Here is a 20,987-nt window from a genome sequence, read left to right as displayed (position 1 = left end):
AGATTAGCTTTACTTTCTGTTGTATCGTGTAACATAAAATGTCAATAATGCGCGGTTATAAACGTAGCGCGGTTATCGTGATGTATGTAATCGATTCTTTACATATTAAGAAGAATGTAAAGCTCTCTCTCTCATATTCATATTTTTAAATTACTGCAATTTAAAATACCTTAACAACAAGAATAATAATGTTGTATTTTTACCCAAGTCTTTCTCTAAACGTTATTAATGTATTTAATATTCTGCAAAAGTAGTTCTCTTAAGACTTTTGACAGGAGCTCTTTTAAGAAATTCCTGATAGTGCGACAACCCTCCCATGTATATTATTTTATCCTTCTTCCTCTCTCCTTTCAACTACACCGTATCTACCTCTCGTTTTGAATTAATCAAGGACAAGGGGCATACTTAGCACCGCAAATAGACACATTGCCGTAGCGATTGCTCCCATTTTCCTTTTAGCGTTCTCCTTCTCTCGCGGTACAAGCGGTAATAGTAACCACTTTTCAACAGCTTATCGTCGCGCGTAAAGCTCCTATCGAAGAGGTCTATAAGAACGATAAATAAATGCCGCGTGCATAAAACGGCGCACCGTTTGTCCGTTCGAGATTAATATCAAATGCCGTTTGTAAAACTTGCGGTCAGCTTTTTACGGGTACGCTTGTAAAAACCTTTGTAGTCACGCATCGTAGTTAGCGAGAAACGAAGAATCGCCGGGCGACTTTGTCGAGGAGATCTTATAGCTAACCAGTTGCTATGCAAGTCAGCGCTGGGACTTCCGGTCGAAGGTCAACGGATAAATTTCGCTCGGCGGTGTTAATTGCTCGCATTTTCGTAGCGTCATTTCAGCCATGACCCTCTCTCCTCCGGATCTCTCATAAAGTCGTTCCGTATTAAATATACCGCCGCCCCGGCGGTGTCCGGCGGTTATCATCCTGAAAGAAACGGACTTCCCTTCCTCCCTCCGGTGAATTAGTTAGCGCCGGTTAATGTAATTTCGTGTATGAAACAACGTGCGGACGTGAGCTGGCACTCCGGTAATGCCGGGTATATATACATAACGGCGAGTTCAAAACATTTTCAGAGGCATAATGTATAGAATGCCCTATTCACTGCGCTTTCTTTCGTCTACAAATTTTTTGAGCGATATCAAATCGTACGGTTTAAAACAAAAAAAAAAAAAAAAAAAGAAGAAGAAAAGCTATGGCGTGCTAATCAACGTGCTAATAACCTTCAAACTATTTGAATTAATCCGATAATTAGTCCAAGCATTATTTCACTAATTATATGATGCAAATATTGACTGGAATGCAGGTCGATCGAATAACGCATTCATAATATGGCTTTCTCGCGTATAAACAGCATTGAGTTACGATTGATTAGTGCGATTAAACTAATTGTTACAATGTTATGACACTTGGCTAAGAACGCACGTAATTTCAGGGCGGGCACCCCGCGCATTCTTTCCCTCTTTTTCCTCCTCCCTTCCTCTTTGCATCCCATTATGAGACGCATTATCGCAAAAATAGCTCTAATCGCGGGTAGGCGCGCTTAGTATCGGCGAACGACGGCGATATTATATATGCTTTAAAGAGCCGGCGAGATACGCGGGAGCGCGAGGCCCGCTTTATCCGTGCCGTACCGTGTAATAGCCTCGGACTTCCTGTTCGTGTAAAGAGCGACGTTACGCGCGCGCGTTCACACACACACACACACACACACACACACACACGTAAATGCCTGTACACGCGGTCGCTGCTCACCGTGGATAAAAGTGAATCGATAATGATACGCGGCCGACAAAAATGCCGCCACACCAGCATTGCTGCCCTCTCCGGCATCCACCCCGTGGGAATGCGCGCGGGCCACGTCGAACGTTCCGGCTGATAACCGTGTTACAATTTAACGCCGAGAGAGCCGGTGCGCGGTGTCAGTTTCGTCGGCGCATAATGGTCCCGTGTTTGTGTCGATTTGTGCCGAACGCGCGGAGTGAAACGCCGCGCCGTGCCGCCGGTTCCAAATCAAACTCGACACGATCGTGCGCGAAGTACGCGTTCAACGCCAATATAGATACGGGATTAATGAAAAGGGGATGTCGGTACACACCCTAAAAGCTTTCCTCCCTTCTAAATAGCTCGTTTCGTAGTGCTCATTAAACGGAGTTTTATTAGTAGTATTTTCTACATTCGTAGTTTAACCTTTGGGAATAAAAAAATAGAAAAAGATTATTGAACATAAAAAAGCATGCTTTAGAATTATTTATCGTTATGCTCAAAATATATCTCACATTTTTAATTTACTTTGCATCGTCAGTATCTGACAAGAATGAATTGGTAATATTTGAAATAATGATCTTTGAAAAAAAAGTCCCGATTTCTAAATTCGTTTTATTTATTATTAATGCAAGGTTAAAAGAAAACTTACTCGCTCGACGTTTTCTACCGCGCGGATGGTACATCCGGCTCATGATCATCAAGGGTGAAGCGTGTAAATTCGCTTTTACATACGCGCTCGCGCGTACGCAAGAAGAACGCGCGCGGTAGCGGCGCGGCGCGCCGCCGGCCGGCCGCGCCACCGATCTTGCAACAAATCTATTTCCACGGCGTGCAAAAACAGAAGACACGCCGTGCCGGGTAATGAACTAATCTAGCGAGCTTCGCCGTGAACGTGGCGGAGGCCGGCCGGCCGGCCGGCCGAGGGAGGGAAAAAGGACGAGGGACGCAGGACTTTTGCCGTGGCTTAATAACATGAGTTTTTCCCGACTGCTGGCCGGAGTAAACGCTCCGCGAGAGAACGGGAGATCGTGAGAGCGACGCGAAGAGCGTATTCCGTCGCTACCGACACTCCGGTGATCTCGGTGATTATTCAATTGAAGGATTCGCCAGAACAATCTAAACCTGTAATTTTGTATGTCTTATCTTGAGAGCGATTGATTGAGAACGATTGATCAATACTTACAGATCAATAAAAAATATAATTCGAGTATTTATATTTTTTTCTAAACTTGTTTCTAAACCGTTTCTCTATTTATATTAAAAGAGAGATTCAGTGTTGACTACCATCGATAACATATTTTTCGGAATATGTGAAAATAATATAATATATTTTACCATTGCCAATCGATCAACTCGCTCTCCACATAAATGACGCGATGTAAATCCTCCCTACGACTTATAACCCACATACTCGGATAAAAGTGTGAGGTGTTCATAGATACGTATAAATGAGTCAATCGACATTTCTATTCGCGCGCCTCTGAAGCGTGATGTCGCAATTAAATGCATAATGGAGAACGCTCTGCTGTCGCAGCCGCGGCGCCAAGTAATTAGAGGTATTTCGTTGACTAATTCTCGGATATCACGACCGTCTATATACAACAGTCGCGCGAGCTGTGTGTCGCTGTGTTTCTGGACTCACTACGAGTTATATACCGCGTAGAATAAGTTTAATAACCACGCCGTCGTGGCTTCTCAGTCACCAGAGCACCGTCCGTCTGTCGGACTGTCATTATCCCGGCGGCGGGCTTACTCTCACCGCGCGAGTCTCCTCTCGCCTCTTTCTCTATCCTCGGGATAATGACGGTCGCGAGGGTGGTCAAGATGCGGCATAATGCGTGACTGCTGCGTGGCGCCGCCCGTCACACCGCAGAATTACGCGAGTCCGGGATTGTGCGCGACGGGAGTTTTACGCGCGCGGAAAAATCTCTCGGGACAAATCTAGATCCGCGACTGATTGGACGCAATCTGCGAGTGTGCGTCAAGCGACGAGTGATTCTGTTTACGTGCCGTAATTTCCGACACGTGAGATACCTACCGATGATTCACCCGTAGTGCGACTATTAGTCGTGAGATTATAATTTCCATGACGTAAATTAAATAATGCGCAACGATGCGGAAGTTTCTTTTCTATACAATATGACGTTTCTTCAACATTCCGTATACGATGCCGAAATTAATGTTCTACGTTGCGTTGCAGCAATTCAAAAGTATTCAGAAAGCACGATGACGTCTCGACGTTATAAAATCTCGATTCCCGAGATATATCTGACCTCAACGGCAAATGCGGTTGATCGAGCGAGTATATATGTATATGTGTGTGTATGTATACACCAGGGTGTGCATTCGCATGCAATCGCAGTCACGACACGCGAAGGAAAGAAACGCACGAACTTGCTTACCTCCAATACTGTTCAAGTATTGATACTTTACTGATATTGTTGACACTGATACTTTATTTTGGCATGGTATTGACATCATCGGGAAAGTAATAAACGAATAAAAATATCGACATTGAAATAAAAACGTCAATTACACGCGAATGATGTTCCCGCAGATATATCATCCAATTTACTTTCATAATAAATATTATTATATTATACATTATCATTAAATCTTAATATCTTAAAATTAATATAAATTACTTAGTGTGACCTTTAATCCTTTATCGTCTTTCATAAATTATCGCTCTGCACCACGATTATCTCTAATAATCGCTTACAAGTAAGTAGATGCCAATAACCAATCAAATTTGAATTTCTAATACGCAATCCGCGCGACAAGAGCGACAAACGCGACGAGCCGGATGGTTTTCAAACGGGTACAACTCTTAATTTAAGCGCGTCGTTAAATAACGCCGCAATTAACCGAGCGAGCGCGATGCAAAAACATCATGTGCATTCACCGCATCGAGTCATGCGTGCGAGATGCGCGCGCGAGTGATAGCATTTTATAGGACGCGCCGGCTGAAAGTTCACGCGTAAGAAGCGACCGTCGTAAAATCTCCCTCGCGATTTTCCCTCGAGCACACCGTCCTGAGAAGAGAGCACGTAGTCGACCGGGTTGGTGCGTGTGTTTCTGGGCGACGCGTGCATTACACCTAAGCTCGGTACGTGTTTACACGACGGTGGTGCGGGTTTCTCGGCAACCGCTGGCGAGCTTCGCTACCCGCATGACTCCGATCCCACGTAAATCAAGTCCTCAAGAACGAATGCCTTTTTCACGCAATCGTTATCATTGTCTTCCTTCACGTTTTATTAAAAAAATTCATTGTTACGTATATGTCATTTATTGTACGAGTTGATATTGTTTCGCAGTATTCCCTTAAAATAACTTTTAACGGAAAATATTAATCTTCTCGTTTGGAATTTTAAATACAGAATTAAAATCGTTTTCCATAATCATCATAAACGTGAATATATATATATATATATACACGTGAATATATTTACACTTTCAACGTATTTGTTACAGAAAGATTTTTTGTTTTACTCCACTTATTATTTTTATATTAATGTGCTAAAATTTTTTCCATATTATGCTATATGTTTTACTTTCATTACAAAATAATTTGAAAAGTTGCCTATTATATAATTCTTTATTATACGATTTTTATTACTTTTATTATTAAAATGATAACTTGGAACAATCCAATTAATTATGATTGAATAGAAATACTTAGTACATATATTACTTTATGTAATCCGAGTATTCAATAAATTCAAAAATCTTCTGTTTGATGTCAAGTAAAATAAGTGAATACTGTTATATTTAACTTCTCAATCGATTAACTCGAATTTTCTGAGGATAGCGTGTCTCGCAAACGAAAAAAAGAAAGAGAAAGTGAGCCATTCTGCTTTGCGAGAGGAAGTCATTAGTTCTTTAAATATAAAACCGTGAGCCTTAAGGTAAGACACGTCAATTTGTACCCTTCTCGAGGCGCATGAAATTCTGTTTATCTCAGAGTAATCGCAGAGTTCGATGACATCGCGTGATTACTTCACGGTCACCTGTTTTAATGACCATTGCTGCTCGGCCGCGGCTCTTACGAATGTACTCGGTATTTTTGCAGTTTCGCTTATTTCTCCCGATTCCGAAAGATTAAACTCCACACAAACAAATCTGTAATCCCACAAAAAGTAAGCTCCGTGATAAAAAAAATAAGCTCCATGAATCAAAAGATACAAAAGTGTCATAATGCGATTTTGTTGTTATGTCAAAAGATTAAGTGCTATTCGAGAACAAAAAAAGTATATATTTTCACGAGATATCCAATATCGTATTAAAAGGGTAAATTATTGACTGACTGATTTTTTTATATTTTTAAACGTGTAACATATTATAAATTATAAATTTAAATATTTAATAGTTACATTTAAAAAGACATATAATAGAATGTAGCAAAGATTTATGTTATTGATTTGATGAACCGGAAATTAAGATATATTATTAAGAAATTAAACATAAAACAGAATATTAGTATTTGCGCTAATTTGAAGTGCCGATGTCATTACGCCATCTTTTATAATGCTACGTCATATACGCCTGCGGGATATCTCTGTTCCGGCGTATAATTAAACTCATATATCTATCTGTCTCTATAACATTTTTATATTGTCGTCGGAAAATTGAATAGCAGATTAAGACCGCGCTAATGGACTGAGGTGAGTGAGCGAACGAGAACGAGCGATCGATCGATCGTCATGCGAGAAGCGCAAATCGGATCAAACTTAATCGACCGCTTAGCTAGACTAGGTCTTCTCTAGCTCGACTCTAATATCTTCCGCCAATACGGCGATTCCGCCGGCGCGCGATAGCCCTCCAAAATTTCAATATCGCGGAGAACGTTTCGTCTCGCACGAGAATCAGACGCCGGGGCACCGCACCGAATAACTTCGCGTGGCAATCCGTGTTCCGCGTTGCGCAATCGGCGCGAGCGCAAAGCTTGCGCAACGTTTTCTAATTGCGAGCCGCGGGCAAGAGGAATATAGGAATCATGACATAATTAATACCTCACGCCGCACCGGGAGTGTGTATGCGTGTACGCGATATATTACGTTACAAGTTCGCAATAACTATTGCCTCAATTACGACAAATCACGAATGCGCGTGCGCGCGCGAGTGTTTACGCGCTTTTATTTTCATCGCGAAGTCTAAATAAATCGCGCGAAACCGTCCCTCCGCGGAAGGATCAAACGCGATCGTGCCGGCATTCTGTATTATAAAGAGGATGCCTGGCGTGAGGGATTTCCGGCGTTAACTTCCATGCTCGCCGTACGACTCGCGCGTGCGTGCAACGTGCGTGCGTGCCTGCATGCGTGAGCCGACCCGCTGTCACGCACATTACTAAAGGTGGGCGGGAGAGCGAGAGGTAGCAAAGATTCTATCTCTGCTCGAAGTGGCCTCGCCATTAATGCCGCCAGCCTCAGAACGCCTCGTATCCATCCACGGAGGAGGCTTGATTGTGTCTGAATGCTCTTTTATCAAGACGAATGCATGCCAGCCGAAAAACTTTGCGATTAGAGCTATTCATATATAATTTTAGCAACAGAATGAAAAAAACGTTAATTTTTTTCTTAGAACAATGTGTCACTTTTTTATACCTTTACATGATTATATAAATAGAACAATCGTAGTTGGATCTCGCAGGTTTCGCATGCGACCAAGTGCTTATTTTTTGTCCTATGTAGAAAAAGTTCTATGTATAAAAAGATTATTGCGCGCTTAATACGCGATCGATAATTCATAATTATATACGATTTGTACATCTAACGTACGTAACTTTTAATTTAATTATAACAATTACAAGTAACTGTTATTATGAAAAAAATAAGAGCACAAAATTTATTACTCTTATAAGATATGTAATAGAAGATAATTTTTAAATCGCACGTTTACATACAATAAAGAAACTGTTTCTATTAATGTATCTTCAAAATTAATATCGGACAGAGTAGCTAATGAAATTATCAGAAACTGCACAACATTACATGTTCATGTTACTTTCGTATTAATATAATAAGATTACTAATCATGGAAAAAGTCATAGAAACGTCATTAATACAGTAAATCATTTTAGATTATTATGTTATTTGAAGTATTATGTAAAAGTTATTTTCTTCACAAAATTTTTAAAAATATATTTTTTTTAAATATGCATATACATGTATAAAATAGTCGATACAGCACGAAATCCATTGAAACTTAATCTCCTCAGAAAGCTACTATTTTTTATAAGATAATACATGATAGCGTCCATTTGCAAATTGCAAAAAAAAACAAATATGAAGAAAAGAAAAAAAAAGCAGAGTATTCCCGATACCGTTTCCTTCTTTTTATGATTTAACCGCGTTCGACATCGAAAGGCGATGTGCGTAACAATATAGCGAAGTTAACCGACGATAGCCAACGGCGAGTAGTAGCGTCTACCGAGATATTCGAAAATTGTACGATTAAACCTCCGAAAGTGCCTGCAGGCAAGACTCAAAATACCACGGCGGACGTTATATTCCACGGATGCGCATTCCTGCAGCTTCTGCAGCTGCCTCTCTCACGGTGTTCCCGCGGAAAACTCCAAGGCACAATTGCGGAATTTGCCTCCCTCCCCCCCCCCCCTCTCACCTTTCCGCCTACTGAAAACGAAATTAAATGCTAATCACGATTACAGCTGTAACAATGGCCCAGTCAGCTACTCTCGACTGTCTTGCTACTGTCTCGCAAGATATGTAAACGCGCTCACGCAACGAGTAGCTCGCACGTACAAACATGATTGATCGATTTTCTTCGCTTTCAAAATTTGCCGACCCGCACTAAACAAAGCGATATTACACGAAGCAATATTACATGGCTACTGTATAAATTTTAATAACGATTCAACAATTATGTTGATAATTTCACTAGGTCTCTTTGTGTTTTACAACAATGCGGCATAAATCTCTCTGTGAAAAGCATCGCGGAATTCTAATCTGTTTTATCGCAAACTGTTTTATTCAAAATTTCATTCCAATCATTATCGGCGCACAATGTCGCTCGCTCGCGCTTTGAAAAACAAAATAACGGAGAAAGCACGTTTGAGAAGTGTATGCCACAGTAGGTGGAATAAAAACGGATCTGCTGTTACCTTATAATAAAGCGCATGCAAAGTCGCCCACTGTCACGTACGAGTGCAATCGATGACAATCTATATTACCCGTAATACGTCAAGCGTATGCTTTATGAGCCGCGTGAAACGCAAACAATTATCGACACGCGGAAGACGGCCAGGATCCGCGGCGTCGTCCTTCGCGTCGAAATCATCGTATTTTGATTCGGCGGCAACATTCGTCGCCGCGGGCAATGAGAAATCGTGCCTTCCGTAAAATATCACGGCGCACTTTAGCGGCTTTAATTCGAGATACGGTACGCTGCAACGCGGTGCGGCTTACGCCGCGCGCGTGCGTGCGTACGTGTTACGTACGCGCGTTCTCGCGCTCGCGTGTGTGCGTGCACGTGTGCGCGCATGCAACCACGTAAGGCCTTCTCGTTCCGTGACGAGCGACGTCGACGATGTCGCGTTTCCGACAAGCACGAGCAACATGCGTGCCTACGCAAGATTAGCAGAATGAGCCTGCACACACCGCGGTAATGCCGTAATGCAATCGCTCGGGCCTCGGTCGGACTTCCCGAAGAATCGCGCGGGCCTTATTAGTCAAAGCTAATTATTATCTTCGGCGGCACGCATCGCGAGAGACAAGACAAAAAAAAAGAGAATAAAGAGAAAAAAAAATGAGAGTCGACTGACAACCGCGGCTCGGAATGAGTCATTGAAGACTGAAAATTAAATTGCGTTTTAACGTGAGACGCATGGTTAAAACTTTTAAAATCAAAGCTAGTTTAAGAGTTATTAAGAAAATATAATATCAAAGTTTTGGCTTACTCCGATTTTTCTTGAAGTAATTCAGCGTACTCTGATTCACTATGACGAGATGAAATAATTGAAAGACAGATTCTAATGTCTGTGTTTTTTGCAGCACGACGTCTTATGAAAGATGTAAAAAAAAGTTTTATAAATAAAAGTTTTAAATATAGTAAGCTATCAAGCGTTTATTTTTAACTCGATTTATTCATGGTTACTATTTGCAGAATTTGCTCAATAATTACTCAAATTACGCAAACATGTCTCAAGAGAAACCGAGAAACGCACTTCGATACAGAGTCGAGGTTTAAACAAGCACATAAGTTAGGCATATTATAGCTCAAAGTCAGACATTACGAAAAAGCCTCTTGCGCGCCGCGTTAAAGAAACACCCCCATTTAGATAAAATTTATTTGCAATTAAAATATTCAAATTTTATCACTAATATGCGCCAGAAATGATAGAAGGTCCTGTTTGCAACTCGCAGAGGACCGACGAGCTTGAAATCCCACACAACTTCGATATGCAAACAAGCGAGCGCGTCAGAGTGATTTGAACGAGGCGGGCCACGTGTGTTATTCCTTCCACAATAATCACACGTCGCTCGCTCGTTTGCCCGCTCGCTCACGCGCGAAGTGCGTCTTCGCAGTTGCGGACGCAGACTTTTCGCTGGAGAACGTTGCATAATTTTTTGCCGTTGCGTAAGAACGCCGAGGAACACCGGCCGTTACGCAATCGTAACGTTCGTCTCTGTTGGAAGCAACCTAACGGCCGTCGCCGCCGCCGCCGCCGCCGCAGATAAATCGCGCAGCGTATGATTTTTGCGGTGCTTAATTCCGCTCTTGTATCCACGTACGCGCGACGTCGATAGCAACATTATCCACGGCTCGCGGATAACGGCGCGATATCCGAACTCGCGTGCGCGATATAAATATATCGCGTGTAAATATATCGTAAATATGCAAATGCACTTATGCATGCGTATCGACCGTGCAAATGCACTTAATGCCCTTTGTTCGCGCGTCGATCTGATTTAAGTTTCAAAAGCGCATTAATTTCCTGGCTTCTCGCGCGTCTTCCCTCGCAACAATTCGTGTCGCGCACATGTTATTAATTTTACCGACGTATTGTATATAAATATGCAAGACGTATGACGAAGACGACGAGCAGTCGTTGCCTATAGGAATGACGCGCTAAGAATATGTGGCCGTATCGTGCCGTAATTAGACTTGAGTAAATTGCGATTAACTTATCGAGCCCGATTACCGAACGGTCTAGCGATTACACAGTTTCTGAATAATCAACTAAATAACTAAATTACGATTAATGAGTCAGCAACATAATCAGAGATGAGATAATTGTCAGACATTACTCATTTTATAAATAATCGTGCACGAAGTGATTCGATTTTTTGACGCTTGTTTTATCGCGTTAACAAATAAAATGACAATAGTTGCGTTCGGCAAAAACAAACGGTTTTGTTGTTGTAGAAATCTTTAATATTATTGATATTTTTGCTCATAGTTCTTCACTAAATTTAAATGTATAAATCAATTATCTAACTAATTAAAATAATCTCACAATAAAAACTTGCAAAATTACTTTTTCTACTGAACGCAGCCAATATCATGCAAGTGGTATAATCAACAAATGGCCGATGCGTAGCCATGTTTAACAAACTTACCATCTCTGCTTCTTCCGCCCGTTTCCCGTGCTTTTGCTCCTTGTTACTCCTGGCTGCTCCCTCGCCTCGGATTATGGAAATGGTATTCCAGGTATTCCATAAGCAGTCGTGCACCACAATCACTTCATCCACTAATTCACTGGCGAAACTAAAACTTTCGAAATTCATCATATGTAATGACGACGATCGACAAATCACTTGGCGATTTTGACGCCATTTACGAAGGACGCCGAAAGACGCGCCAGCCGGTTGAAGAACGCACGATGATACAGAGACGCGATCGCCCGTCGTTCGATTCGGCACTCGTGACACTCATTCATCCACGAAATACATCCGTGGCGATAAGAAAAGCGCGATATTCCGGAGCTACGCGACACGACCGCGGACACTCGCTAATACAATATGACTGATGATTTGGGACAGAAAATTTGGGAAGAACAAGTGGGGGTGGTGGGGGGTACGCACCGCCGAGCGCCTCGAGCCGCCGAACGCGGCCCTTCCAGGAAAGCCAAGTACACAAAAACTTCTCAGAAACGTTGATAAACATCGGTGCGAGAATGAGACGGAGCGACGCTTCTCGAGAGCGTCCGTTCGGTTTTCACAACGATAGATAAATAAAAATTGTTTTCAGACGTGGCGAGGCACACGGCGAGTGAGGAACGCGGAACGCGAAACGCGGCTAATTTCGGAGCGCGCCGATACGCCTCCCTCGCGCGAAATTCATACGCGTGGCGTGTTTTAACATTATGCAAAAATAAGTAAATCCGTTTTGAATACATTAAAACGGCATTTCGACCCAGCTGCACACGTGTATAACTCATTTTTTGCGAAATTTTGCGAGTTTACTCGTTTTCGTTTACGTAACACTGTTTGTATTCAGCGAAGTATGGGCGAGTGACGCGCGCTCCGCGGCGGAAACGAAGGTGTCTTCCCACTCCAGCGCCCTTTTGATTTTTAACGGATGTATTCAGTCCTATTGCGTGTCGCTCGCTCGCACCCGTTTCGTGCGCGTCTCGCGTCTTTTTATCCGTCGAATATGATTCTCGCTTACGAATTAATGTCAGCAACGCCAAATCGAGCGACGGATGAGTATCAACTCATCACGACGTATCAATAGTCTTCACGATTAGTGCAACGCCATTCGTGTACGAAAACCAGCGACGGAATAATCATTTCACTCATCTGTTATTGCATATGGCGGATTTCAGTTACTCCGCTTTTATGGGACGTAAGCGAATTCGCACGATCTCCACTTTTTCGAACTTTATGTGTAAAAGAGCGTTCGAAATATCGTATTTGTTGAAAGAAATGATTATTTTAGTAATTTATCCGATTCTTCTGAAAACGACTCGTCTTAAAGCTAGCAATCTGTTATTTCCCCACTCCATTTTTTTCAAACTTTTACTAGACTATAGTCGTGTTAATGTGCATCTGCGATCATTTCGCGTCGCATTTCTTGCATCTTTTTGTCTATTGAAAAAAAGTTTACAAATGTCGAAAGTGTCGAATTACATGACGCATGACCATTTCGGTGCGTATATAAATTCGTACGCGATTAATGTTTTTTTCTTTTTTTTTTTTGATATTCGTAAATGGCACTGAAATATTCTATCTGTCGGTCGTCATTGCACGTGATGAATTTCGAAAGTTTCGGTTTCGCAGAAAAGAATCAGTGCGTCAGTGAGAGTGTGTATTAGTGAAGTGTGTATAGTGTGCATATTAGTGAAATGAAAGGTTCATATGTAATCAGATGGATATGTGATCAATTCGAATGGACCGCAAATTGTCATTTAGCGTATTTACGAGAGTGATTGCAACGAAGAGATGACCAAAGACGGAAAGAAACTGAAAGGAGCAGATATACAGTAGCGGTACATCAGTCGGTGAGTTATCTCATCGATTTCATTATACTTTCACGACCGTCGATTAATTTGCGACAATTTCATATCACCGCGAGAGGTTCGTAATCATTGCGTTTTGACAAATGTTTCACATGCTGTTCATTACGCGAAAATAATATCTGATTTCCATTTATTTTGAAATAAACATTGAAATACGATCATATCTAAAATATGTTCTCAGATGTAACTTGAGAATATATTTTCAATGTTCTCGGAGTGAAGAATTTTGAAATAAATTTTGAAAGGAAATTCCAAATGTCTAAATTTTTAAATAATTTTTTTTATTAATCTAAATTAATTAATTAATATCTAAGTAAAAAATGAATAAAAAGATCATAATCCGAGAATATTTTTGAAGTTTTTAAAACAAAAAATTTTGAAATAAATTTTGAAACAAATCTTCTAAATTACTAAATATTTTAATAAATGTTTTGAGATTAATGTGGATTATCTCTGAAATTAAAAAATTCAATACTATTTATTACTTTATCTTTGATCAGAATCGTTAAACTTTTCATGTCGTTTCTAGAAATGATAAGATCGAGATTTACAGAATTGCTATAATTGATAATCACGCATGCATTTCGTAACATTGTTGCGTAACGTTGTATATATAAATAAGCAAGAAACTAAGCTTATAACTATCGGAAATTGCAAAAAAATAACATTGTTACCATAAAATAGATAAGATTTTAATATGGAAATATTAGAAAAAAAAAAAGAAATTTATTTTCTTAATTAAATCCCGCTTAGATAAACATATTTTAATTAAAATATGTTTATCTCATTAATATTACATCATAATATTACAGTAATATTACATATAACATATATATCACATTTCATTGATTTACAAAGTATTAATATATGTATATCACGCATTATTGCCAATATTACAATTTTAATTCGAAGCGATTGATCATATCCTCCTCTTTCTTTCAGTATGAATATTCGTAAATTTTCAAATCCAAACCACTCGAATCAAAATTTAAAATAAAAAATATAGTCTCGACTTAGTATTGATTAAGATCGTTAATTTTGCAATTACCATTTTCGCGTTCCCTTCCTGTCCCGTCGTCTCCCGGTTAGTTTTCTTTTTACGATGTATTGTTACTTTGTTCTTTACCCCTTCTTCTCCATTTACTTCGTTTTCCTTTTTCTCTATTCGCGACGCCAACGACGCGGCGGCGCGGCGCCGACGGATCGTCGAATAAATTTTTTATCACTCTCGTCGACGAGCCGGCTCTCTAACCCTTTGTATTCCCCGTTCCCCATCTCAACCCCCGTCTGCCTCCGCGGGGTCATTTTCGAACGCGTTAAATGCCCCTGCGGGATCGTTGGTATTACGATCGACGCGTCGAGATTCGTCGATTCTTCTCTTCGCGGTCGCTCTTCGACGTGGCATTTACATCGAGAGTGTGTGCCGCATGGGGGTAAAACTGCTTCGCGTTCCATTTTTGTTGGGGATGAACACGCGCGTGCTTTGCACTTTTCTCCTCGACAGCGAAAACGAATAATCGCGTTTGTTTTTCTCAGTCATGTTACGTTACGCTGTATCGTTAATAACATATCGCCGACCAAAAGATACGCCGTAAAGAGATATTAAAGCAGCGTGTGCTAATTAATGTAGAGATTAATTGCGTAATTAAACATTATAAGAATACGTTATTCGCCACGAATGTCATTGCTCTTCTTTTTTTTTCTTCTTCGTTGTTATGACATGTTTTAAAAGTTTTAAATAGTTGAAGGAAAAAGATTTTTGATAAATTAAACTTTAAGAATGCGAATAAATAATTGAAAGAATTTTTAAAATGGATCATTATTATTTTAGATAATAGTGAAAGTTCCGAATATATTTTCAATTATTAAATAATAATAAATTCTAAAATAATTATTGGGACGAAAGTAGCGAATTATTCTGTGTGTGTTTATTCATATTGATATTCGAATGTCATCATCAATGCTCTCAGATAATCAGAGAAATCGTGCATCAACAATTTCCTTAAGTTTGTCTGGAGCTGAGGTTCGCACGGTCTTCGCGATAATCTCTGAAAATTGGCAAGATGCAAGCCATCATTTCTCCGCGGAAAAATCAAGTTCGAGCCGCATATATACGGTGTATGCGATTCGTCGTTCTTTCTCTTCGAAAATTGATTTTTTAATCACCATACTATTTTAAAATTATATCAATTTAATTATCATTATAAAATAAATTAAATACAAGATCATTGTTGTATAATTATATGAGACTTTATAAAAAGCTTTCAATATCAGGAGAGTAATTAAGATTTTTGAAAAATAATCTTTTGGATTCGAGTAGAAAAAGACATAATTTTTTTATAAAATTATTTTTCTTTACATTATTATAATTGTTACTTATACTTTTAGAAACTTTAATAGGCAAAATTCTTTTTCTAAACGGATTCAGAAACATTGGTAAATTTATCACGACGTCTCTGTAGAAAAAACTGTTGAAATCGCATCGTCAAACTAATTGCCATTCTTTAAATTGACTTTTACTGTCCTGGGAAGTACATAATTCCTGAGACACCGTGTATACATGTGACGTACAAATTGCCAGTGTGTACGTACAACCGAGACTGCCAAAGTCGTTCCGCAGGCAGATATTTACAGAGGCGAGCAAATAGTTCCCGATCTCCGATGCTTTTCTCGTGACTACTGTTTTCAGTTCGTGGTCGACTTCGATCGACCTTTGATCGATCGTGAATGCACGTTTAATCGAGCGTGCACGGAGTCACGCGAGAATGCACGCTCTCCTCTCTCTCTCACTCTTTTTCTCCTCCCCCCCTCTCTCTCTCTTTCTCTCTCTCTCTCTCTCTCTTCATTTATTTGCAAGAACTTTTTATTGCCTTTGAGAAATTTTTATTTATTCTCGCTGTATGTATGCAACAACACGTTGCAAAGATAGGCAGTAAGATTTAACATCTATGATCACATGATCACATATAAGTTTAAAATTTATCTTTCTCTCTCCTTTGTGAAATAATCCTAATTAATCTTAAGCGAATTAAAAAGTTTTCACTCGTAATTTTTTTATCTATCTTTAGAAAGATATCTTTAAAAATTCAATATAATCGTATTGACCGCATTCTGTTCAATTCAACTTTATTATAATACAATCGCACGTTCTCGCAAATTCATTCCAAAACTAGCATTACTTTTAAAGTTAAAAACGAATAAGTACATTAAAAAATATAATTAATCATTTCAACATTGTTAGGAATGTCACGCGTTCGTTTCTGGAAGAAATTCAGAAACGTGTCACTATAATATTTTAATGTGATGTATTATTTAAAATTTAGAGAGTCTCGTTTGAAAAATTTCTGACCAAATCGCTCGAGGCGAAACCATCAGGGACTGCGTTTAAGGACAAGTCTGCAGAGTTAGAAACGATCGCTATGCAGGCAGCAGCAGGTCCGTCTGACGATAGGGGTCCGGTTTAAAGACGAAACTCTCCGAGTTGCGTTTGAATAGCTAATGTTGCGTGCGCGATCCCGCACAGCGTGCAGCGACGTGCGTTCTCGCAGAAAATGTATGCATTTGTACATCTCGTCCATTTCACGGTACACGAGCTATTCATATAGAGAGAAAGCACTTTTGCTTCGTTTCGCGACAAACATCGTACGGGAATTAGCTTTTTTTGTAAATGCGCGACCTTGGGACTTGAAATTAACACTCTACGTACAAAGGCTTGCCTACCAGTTATTACTATCTCTTTTTTAGCACAGCTTCAGAGTTTCCTGCAATTCCACGAAAAAAAATAGAAAAAGTTATGCATTAACGTACGAACCTTTCAGGACCATGCAACCCTCAAAAAAACTTTCTCTTTAAATAAAAAATATTTTGGTAACATTAGGTGGATTATTCTGTAGTATTTAGCAAACAAGTGTTTCAAAGTAAAAAGAAAAATTTGTTTTGACAACAATGTTTGCCTTTTTAATTATTTCACACTTTATATGCTTATGAAATGTAGCTTCCTTGTTTCATCGAGCCTCGACGGCGAAGCGTTTGATCGTGTTGCGAAAAAATACTTTTCAAAGGAGATAGAAAATTACAGTGCTGCTTCCTCGAAAACTGAAGTCACGATAGGGGGTCTAAAATCTCCTTTCGCCAAAAACGTCCGGCCCCCGTTTCTGCTCATCGTTGCGAACTAATTCGCATCACAATGCTACCGTCAAATCGTCCGTGAGACACCTTGTGTCCTCGGGCGTATTGTCGCAGACGCAGGAACTGTAATCTCCTGATTCGATCCACGCTATTATCCGCAACCCCGTAACATAACTATGGTATTTCGACCACGACCAGAACCTGACATCCTCGCAGGATCCCGCGTTCCAGCGAACGCACGCGATTCGCCTGTTTCGAAAAATCGCCAAAATGGACTCGGACGAACGGCTCGGGTTCGTCTGCGAACCGTTTCGCACAACGGCGGCAATCAACGTCGTTGTGTGGATCCGCACGTATCGACGGAAAAACGCCCACCGGAATGGCGCGACGTCGATTCTTCCACGCGGGAAATGACTTCCGGTCGAAGACAGAAGAGCAGAGAGGATCTTCTGTTTTTGCGCGATCGCGACGCCGCGTCGACGAGTTCAATCGAGCGGATTTAGAAGCATTATTCCGCATCAGTTGATAGAGTAACCGTCGAGAACGATTAAGTGCAAAAGAAGACGGTGATCTTAATATTAAAATTACAAATGCTGCTTATTATCTAGATAAGATAGAATGTATGAAAATGCCTCGGTTAATAATATTTAACAATGTAAATGATCGCGTAACTCTAACGGTCACATAAAGCTCTTTATTTTAAGATAAAAGATAGCTACTTGAAATAATTACGTCTAATTCTCTTGACACAGAACGTGCGTAAATGGATATTATGTTTCGAGGAATAATTTGAATCGCGCTCTCGTCATTAAAACGCGAGCTTAATTCGTCGTCATTACTCGAAAGATCTCGACGGACTGACATCTCTTCCATGAATCTTCCAATCCAAAGCGTTAAAATTAACTGTTTCATGTTAAAATAGCGTATCGTTCTTTCTCTCTTCATCTCTTCTTTCTCTTATAGCCGTGCCAGCCACAGTAGCCACGGGCAAAGATTCCGCTTCACTGACGAGCCTCCTTCGGTATACCTAAGATGATAATTATTAGTTGGACAAAAAGGCCACGCAGTGGTCGGACATCCTGCGTGCAGGTCAACGTAACGCTATTTTTACGTTCTAAAACAGGGTAAAAACTGGATAGTCTTTAGCGAGGCCGCCTGCAGCCCCATCATTGCCTCGGATCACTCTCTCGTATTTTCTATGAAATCCTTTGAATCCTCGTCTGACTTCCGCTCGTCGCACGTGTAACGGTAACACTTTACATTGCATAAACTAAAAAGAATTAATTGTTAACTACTATATTAATTTTTATCTTTTGAATGTAACTTATTATTTCTTTAGCATTGATATATTATTTTGTTATTCCATTAACTGACACAATAATAAAATATCTTCAGACGGCATTTTTTTTATATAAAAGAGGCAAAAAAGGCAAAAAAAAGAAAAATTTATTTAATACTTGGTACTAATTAGTTTTTTTAACTTTTACCTTTTATTTGCTATTATTTATTTAGTAATATGAAAGAATTGATATCATAAAACAAAATAAATATTAATGTTTCGAGCGTTGACGTGTTTTTAAAGAGAGAAGAATATATTAGAAAATAATATTTAATCCGTATTATGTATTAATTTAAACAAATATTATAATGCATTTAGAAAAATATAACCTCTCTTTCTCGCTTTCTAGAGAAGAAAGTTCTTAATTTCTACAAAAGCTAGATAATACATTTCATTCTTGTTTTATAAATAATAAATGCTTTTAAAAATTTAAGAGAATATTGCAGATTATAACAATCAGCTGAAATGGAATGTTCGAAAATTGTTTGAATTTCGTGTTAATAAGTTAATTACGATATGACAGTTGTGATGATCATCAGCGAATTTTCATGTTTGCCGTCTGAATGAGGTCATAAAAAATGTATTCGCGCGCTCTCGCGAAACTAGGACTCCCGTCGTGCGTCAAATTATTCAAGGTGCTCTGCATGAGGACCGACAACGGAGAAACTATTTTCATACTCCAATAGCTGCATAATTGTATCCGTTCAAGTGCGCGATTCGGTGTCGGTTCAAGAAGTGATTCGGACGGGTTAAGGCTAGGAATGACAATGGATCGTTACTCTTAATATCTTACCTTCGACACCGAGTGTTTTAAATATGGATTCTTCCAAAGATATCAACGCATTCAAAACAACAATTAATTACAACGTTACAATTGTTTTTATTAACTTTTATTAATATTAACTTTTGAAAAAGCATTAGCTGAAAAAACATTTATCGTAAATATTGCTAATAGTTTTACCGAAAATCGTAGAATGGATATTATATTATAACAAGTATTTAGAAATAATAAATAAATCTGAATGAATAGATTTCAGAATAAACAGAATATCTTTTTTTTTTTTTTTTTCATGTGCTTTTAATAGGGAATTGAACGTATAAATTATGCGACCGATTTTTCATTTTTATATTCTTTTATGAATCATTCTATCTAGCGAAACTGACGTTCTGAGCAGATTTCGAAAATAAATTGCGAAATGGAGGGCATTTCATTCTTACGCGGTTCACGCAATTTTACGTCGTTGATCCGCATTAGTATCCGTGCCGCGTTGTTGTTCCGCGAGGAGGAACCGATTCGAATCGATCGATGTTTGCCGTCTGGAAAATGGGCCGATCCACTCGAAGGTTACCGAATCACGAGTGCCCGCGACGAATTGATTGCGAAAAAGCCGGCCGGACCGATTTTGCGGTTCCGCAAAGTTAAGAAAATTGCGGGACAGATCGGTCATGCATACGCGCACGGCGAACCGTTTCGCAGGTGGCGCGAACCTGAAAAACCTGGAACTTTATCATAATGATGAGACCTAACGCACTGTGTTGTTATACAGGATGTTTCAAAATTAATTAATCATATTTACGTAAATAATTGAATTTAGTTTTAGAAACGTATATTTATATTCTTCTTTTATAATTGGTTTAGAGGTATTTTTTACGGCTCAAGTGGTCGATCGATTTTCTTTTCTTTTTTTTTACTAATACGATATTGAAAGTCCGTCGCAAATCGTGACAAACAATTCAGTCTTTAGACGGATTCGCGATCGTGAAATTAATATAATTGTCTGGGACGCGGATAAAAGACGTTGTTGAATGTGCAATATGCGAGAAAACGACGACCACCCATGGTCGAACGAATCTTGCGTAACGATTCCAATCTGTCTTCGGTCTTCTTTAAGGATAATCAAAAGCGCAATCAATCCTTGCCGCCGCACGAAAGTGTGACAAAGCACAGATTTATCTATCCGATTTTCAATAACAAAGATATTTAAATATATATTTGTCCGCAAAATTTAATGAAATTTTGTAATGTATACACACACACACACACACACACACACACACACACACACACACACACACACACACACACACACACATATAAATATATTTTTTTTTAAACACATGTAGGCATCTAGAAAAATATTAAAATATTCAAATGCAGTTTAATTTACTTATATAAAATCAGCCGTTATCATCAGTGAGACATTTCATGTGATACAACGTCTGGTATTAGACAATTGCACATATTATCGGCTTTGCGCTAGTTGATCAC

At 39.5% G+C, this 20,987-nt stretch overlaps 1 protein-coding gene across 5 annotated transcripts in view; it reads right to left on the bottom strand.

The window, feature by feature from the left end:
* The window catches only part of LOC148938194 (uncharacterized), a 153,521-nt gene extending 139,645 nt beyond the window's left edge, over nt 1-13,876 (bottom strand). For 2 of the 5 annotated variants that reach the window (XR_016141345.1, XR_016141346.1), the window contains exon 1: nt 11,351-13,860. The gene's annotated coding sequence lies outside the window, so the exon portion shown is untranslated. Of the gene's footprint in view, nt 1-11,350 lie in introns of all 5 variants that reach the window. The other 3 variants (XR_016141341.1, XM_089085117.1, XM_089085113.1) reach the window with 3 other exon arrangements.
* Nucleotides 13,877-20,987: the final 7,111 nt, after the last annotated feature.

The sequence above is a fragment of the Pogonomyrmex barbatus genome, unplaced genomic scaffold (genome assembly GCF_055798465.1).
Source record: "Pogonomyrmex barbatus isolate J1 unplaced genomic scaffold, ASM5579846v1 scaffold1, whole genome shotgun sequence".
In the NCBI taxonomy this organism is placed as follows: domain Eukaryota; kingdom Metazoa; phylum Arthropoda; class Insecta; order Hymenoptera; family Formicidae; genus Pogonomyrmex; species Pogonomyrmex barbatus.
This window is presented reverse-complemented; position numbering and strand designations above follow the sequence as displayed.